This window comes from Condylura cristata, unplaced genomic scaffold (assembly GCF_000260355.1).
Source record: "Condylura cristata isolate star-nosed mole 26May11 unplaced genomic scaffold, ConCri1.0 scaffold00010, whole genome shotgun sequence".
Lineage (NCBI taxonomy): Eukaryota > Metazoa > Chordata > Mammalia > Eulipotyphla > Talpidae > Condylura > Condylura cristata.
Genome location: NW_004567111.1, coordinates 22,932,797 through 22,939,268, shown reverse-complemented (window position 1 = coordinate 22,939,268; position 6,472 = coordinate 22,932,797). Strand labels below are relative to the sequence as shown.

The 6,472-nt window shown below is 30.1% G+C and overlaps 1 protein-coding gene across 1 annotated transcript in view; it reads right to left on the bottom strand.

Annotated features, from left to right (window-relative positions):
* The window catches only part of DACH1 (dachshund family transcription factor 1), a 382,796-nt gene that overhangs the window by 15,068 nt on the left and 361,256 nt on the right, over window positions 1-6,472 (bottom strand). The gene's annotated exons all lie outside the window — the stretch shown is intronic.

Sequence of the window (6,472 nt, the reverse complement as noted above, 5' to 3'; positions counted from 1 at the left end):
TAATGACTGCTATGTTTCAAAGTTCAATAGCAATATTAGGCAGAGGCAGTATGAAATATCTTGATAAAACACAACATAAGAATTAAGAAATATAATTCTTAGCAATTAAAGAAGTTACCAGACTTACACACTGAATGGTAGTGTTGACATGAGACTGTCCCGCTCATTCTGTCATTCTCCTACTAGTACTAAAAGCTCTTCATGCTTCTTTAATCCTTTAGCAGTCAGTTATCTAAATACATTATCAATGTGAATTCTAAAAGAGTCATCACTGCCACTGATTAATAATGATCTTGGTAACCTAATGGTTTTCTTCTCGTTTATATTAGAGAAATCTTCACAAGAAACAACAAATTTAGTATGTGGCTACAGGGTAGGAAAATACGCTTGTATAATGAAAATGAATTTTTACTTCCTAAAGATGAATTTTATAGGAAACCAAAAATTTGGTTGACTTCGTAAGATGCTAAACTTTACATGAAAAGAACTATATATTTGCATTTTGAATATAAATCTTATAAATATATGCCACCGTCATTATCTAGATTAACATTTAGCTACTCCTAGATGCTTCATATCATGAGATAAAAAGTTTGATGTCATGTAGGAGCCAGCCAGGCATTTGGAGTCAAAAGAAACCCAGAAATCCAGAATTCAAGTTTGATTCTAAGCATTTTGCTTTATGTCCACTTCAGCATCTTTAAACTTAAAATGGGGGTGTGAGAAGATAATAAAAATAATGTATGTGAAATAAGCTATGCATATTTAAATTGCTTTAGAAATGTCAGCTAAATTCTTGTAATGTCCTGAGTCACTGCTGTATCAATGAATAAGCACTAGTAATAGATCAGCAATTCCCCTTCCCTGTGTTTTTTTTTTTAACTTCTAGGCTCCCAACTTACATTTATCCTCAGTCCTCTTGAAGATATATTACATGGCACTTGATGAAATTTCGCATTTCATCCCTTCCAAGGCACGTTCTTGGTTTTTGCTATGATCTTTTGCTTTGTGAGAGGACAAACCCCTGCTGCAATTCTCCAGCAGGAAAATTTAGAATAAAGTTGGAACGGAATACCTTCTGCCAGAAAATATTGTAACCCAATCTAGCAGTTGTTAATAATAGCAAATGGATTTTAATGGACTAATTTCTTTAAACCAGTTAAAATATTTTCAACCAATGAACCATTTCCCAAACAATTAAACATACTGATTTTTCTCATATGTACCTTCTACTTGCCCAATATTTCAGCCATAAAAATTGCATTACCACTGAAAGAAATGATCTTGGTTTTGTATATCTAACATTTAGAACTAAATAGCTACATTCATTTATGCATTTACCAAATGCTTTGCCACCTTTGAGGAAGTGAAATTAGACTTTCTTTTTTTTTTAAGTGTTGCTGTTGTTAAAATGATACTGAATGCAAATAATGAGTTTGTTTTTCAGCTGTTTAAGTCTAAAGAGATTTTTTGAATACTTCAATTATAAAAACATTTAAAACATACAAACTTGTGCAATTTTTATTTTAATGAAGATGAGAAGTTCATTAAAGAAGATAAATATTTCATTAGATGTTAAATAAAACAAAGAGATTTTTTGGCTTCTCTCAGCACAAAATTCCTTTGAAAGATTAATTAATACATGCAAATTATGCAAATTAGACCCATGCAAATATTTTATGAAGACAATTAAGGGAACCATTAATTACTGCTTTTTTTGCTTCAGTGAGATTCATTCATTTAATTTTAATTTCACTTTAACTGTTTTGATGTATAATCTTGCAGCTAAGAACTTTATCTTTCCTGGCGGGTCACTTAAACTTATAAATTTCATCAAGTGAGCGCACAGAAATCTGTAAAGATATTCTCTAGACTATGTTTAGTATCAAGAGAAATTTCTGACACAATGCACTCCCAGAGACAGGGAAACTGGAAGGGAATGTGAGCTCATTCTTGGACAAGGTTCAACTGCTGGAAAAGCAATTAATTTGCTTTGGCTGTGCTAATATAGGGGAATTAGAAAGTGTGACACAAGACAAATAGAAATAATTAGTTCTCCAAAATGATGTTCTCATTAATATGGTTCGAACAGTAGAAATAAAAAACATTATTGTGGCATGTCTGCATTCTGTTCTCTTCCATGGGAGGTGGAATAGTACAACCTAAGCATTTTTATATTTTTAATCTAAATGGTATTTCATTTTTTTTCTAAAGAAGAATTTAAGCAGTGTGGTTTATATATACAGAATACCTAAACATATGTATTTTGCAAAATTGATTACAAATTGTCCATCACCATGTATATATATACCAGTACTTTACTTTGTTAAATACTATTATTTAATGAATAGATTTTACTAATAGATGCCCTTTTTTCTGAAATTTAAATATTTTTCAAAACACTTTCATTACTGGGGCCCTCCCTGGTGGCGCAGCGGGTTAAAGCACAGCACTGAGAATCTAAAGCCGCTTCCGTATGAGTTCGATTCCCGCCTGTCCCAGAGGTGACCACAAGGTGTGGCAGACCTCTCCTGACCCGCTGGCTGCTCCCCTCAGCAGTGTACTTCCTCGATCTGCCTGTTCTGCTCCCCACTCTGTCTCTGGTGAAGCCTCTCACCGCCCCTGAGCCTCTAGCTTGTACCCCAATTCTGTATACACAAATAAATAAATCTTAAAAAAAAAAAAACACTTTCATTACTATTGAACTATAGATAGCATTTCCTAAATTATTGTATCTATATTCCATCTTAAAGTGATTGAGTGTTTATTAAGGTTCTCTAGATGCCAAAGTACTTAAACTATCTGTGGGTAGACTCAAAAAAAGGAAGCAGGTTTATAACTATGAACAACTTAATCTATATTACTAAGAAGGAGTCTGCAGCTTACCAAAAATTATAGACATTTTCTACAGTTATGATCTCAGTGATCAAGTTAATATGATAGTCTGGCCATCAAACTTTCCCTTGGTCATAAAAATAAAAGATTCAAAAATGTGTATTTTTAAAATAAGTTTTTGTAAATCTTAAAATGACAATCTAATCTCTGATAATAAGAAATGTACGTATTGACTAACAAAACAAATTCCAAATTGTCTCTTTATAATAATAAAATGTATATATATATGCATGTGTGTATTATATATAGTATATATGTGCATATATATTATATATATATATATTTATAAAATAACAAAGTCTTATTTTCAACCTATCTCTCTCTAACACTTCTCTTACTCTATAGTCAGTCAGTTTTTTATGATACCACAAAAAGTTAAAAGTGAACATTTATTACCATTGATATTTGTTGAGTTTTTAAAATGTTTTCTAAAAATATAATTTAAAATTAAATTTTCTTTCTCATAAAGGTAATCTCATTTCAGTCATTTTGAAGTTTCTAAATTCCCTAAATTTTCTTTCCATACTTGCACTCTACACACATATGTATGTTACACCTTATATTAGAAGTTAGAATCACTTGTGAATTTCATTGATATGATATATTTAACCACACTTATATATTGTTAATTATTCTATTACACTAAAATGGACCTAGTGTTGGTCTGTAGGGTCTCCTGATAATATCTCTCCTAGTTTCCATTTATCACTGTACTTTGACCCTGGTCTTCAGACAATATTCAAGCCAAGTCACAACCATGTTCATGAACAAGTCAATTTAATTCCATTTTTCAATTTTATCTAAGCCAACAATACTTTATCATATTTTCCATTAATGACTGCTATGTTTCAAAGTTCAATAGCAATGTAGTTCTACCATGTCCATATTTCTCTCTAAATCTTCAAGTCCGATTAATTAATTTTTATATTGCCTAGACCTCCTGAACTTGTATAGTTATTACCTATTATCTTCTTACCTATTATCTTACCTTTACTATCATAATGATGGCAAATGCATCTCAAACCAATATTAGTCATTTCCCCACACTCCAATATTGGTCAAGGGAGTAAGAATTGAAGCCACTTTAAAAAACTTCATGATATGTCACAAATCAAGATGAATATATAAGAATGATATTTTTTATAAGAACCAATATATTAGAAAATTAGACTATTAAAATACATGGAAGAGAGTTCTATATAATTTTATTATGTGTTGTTACTATAATTAACTGCCCCCTGTGTCTAATTCTATGTGCAACTAGTTTAAATTATCTAAGAAATCCTTTCCAAGAAAAAGAGAGAGAGAGAGAGAGAGAGGTTTATAGTTGGAATTTAAGAATAGGAAATACAAGCTTTGCTTCATTTTATATTTCTTAAAAGAATAAAATATAGAAAGTGAATTAAAACAAAATATTTGTATATTTTATTAAATACACAATCTCATGAGTATCTGAGATTTTTTTAAATAATAACTCTGTCTAGTTAAATGAGTAGTTAACAACGATCTATGATAACTATAGAACAATAGACTGCTTATTGGTTACTGCCTGCAATCAATATCATCTTTTGTTCCACTTAATCAATGGTGTCATAAATTGATTAGCTGTATTGAAATACTGCCAAACTCCAGGATCCAGTGCCAAAAACCAGAAATAAATGATTGTCATTTTTTATGGTTAAATAATCCAAATATTTATCTTTTAAAGCAAGAAAGTTGTTTGAGGCAATTTATATGGTGATTACATATTTAAAAGTGACTAGACAATAATCTATATGCAGTACAGACAGCCTAGTAACAAGTAAACTGGTTTTAAGTAGCCTCTTTTTTTTTTTTTTTTGTATGAAAGATTCCTCTTACTTTTTCCTCAATAAAGACTTTTTTAAATATGGAAAATTAGGCTCAGGTAACAAAATAATTGCCAATATAGGTAAATGTTTTACTGTGGGACTAAACATAAAGATAAATTTTCTCCTCAAAAGAGTAAATAATATATTGGAATAGTAATAGCTTCAGTGTTTACCAGTTGCTAGGTGCTGTAGTGAATATGTTAACTCATATTAATAAAATTTAATACTAGCAGCTAAAACTTAACTGCATGTACATTATTGCTCTGTATGTGCTAAGTGCTTCCATGGATTATTTTATTTAACCTAACAACAAACCTTTGAGGTAAAACAGCTACTAAAGGAAAAAATGAATAGGGAAATAGAGATTTGAATCTAAATCTGTTTCTGAACAACAGTTCATAATCGCCATGTTTTATAGAGGCATCTAAACAACCTCCAGTCCTTCAATAAGCTTAAAGGTATTTTTAAAGTTTTAGAAATGGAAATGTGTGCAATAATAATATGAAATGATATTCAAACAATGCTTTCAAAAAGGTCTTAAAGTGCTAAGTTTAAGTAATATTCAATTTCAGCTTTACATATAACTATCTTGCAGTATCATTTAGCAACTCTGTTAAAAAAAACATAATTGCAAAAGAAATGAAAAGCCTCACCAAAATATATTTTGTTAAATGAAAACTGAAATCTTATCTGGTCTTTTAACTAATATAGTTATTTTCCTAATTTATTTTATTGGCATTTTATTTTCCTCATTTATATTGAAGTTCCTGAAAATGTATAAACATTGTAGTATGGGCATAATGACTACAAATAATGCTTAAATGGAAGCATTTTTTCCCAAATGTACATTATTTCCGACTACTAGTTATTGCTATAACTGTTACCAGTAGTAGAAATAAATAGCAGACTGTTTTGAATCTTTAAAATCATTAACAATGTGTCACTATCCAATATGGCAGGTGAGACTGTAGGGAGTTATCCTAGAAAAGTGAAACCTAAATCTAGACAGCAAGGCATGGAGCATACAACTAAGAGTTTGAGTCATACAATCTGCTTTCAAAAGTGAGAAATTCCACTATCTTGTAGCTCAAATGTGGAAATGCTAATTATCCACTCTAAACTTTAGGTATTTTAGTTTTAAGTTAAATTATACAAGGAAGGTTCAATAAATATCAGCTCCCAATATACTTGTCCATTTTAACAAATAAAAAGTTTCATTATATAATATCCTTATGTATAAATTAAAAATGTATTTCTATGACATTCATTGAATGCTAGAATATTTGATTCAACAATCTTGATATAAGATATAAATTGTACTCATATGAATGATCTATAATCGCTATAGAGCCACACATTACTAAGCAAATAATACTGATGATTAGACATATTTTGAAGAGCAGAGAGGGTATATTTTAGATTAATCCTAATCTGAAAGTGGAAGGAGATAGGGTATGTGCAAAGGAACTGGACTAAGTTAAAAGTCCCAACTGATCAAATCAAGATGCAACTTCTAACAGGTCATATATTCTCACTATGTCTTGGCTGCCTCTTTTGCAAAATGAAGAAATGTATCTTATTTTAAAAGTTTTTTTTTTTTTTTTTTTTTTTTTTTTTACCATGGCTAATTCAGTAACATCATAAGTGTGTGGTTGGCATATCATCAGTAGTCAGTAAATATCTGTGGAAATATAAATAATTTTTAAATTTATTATGAGTCCTCAGAA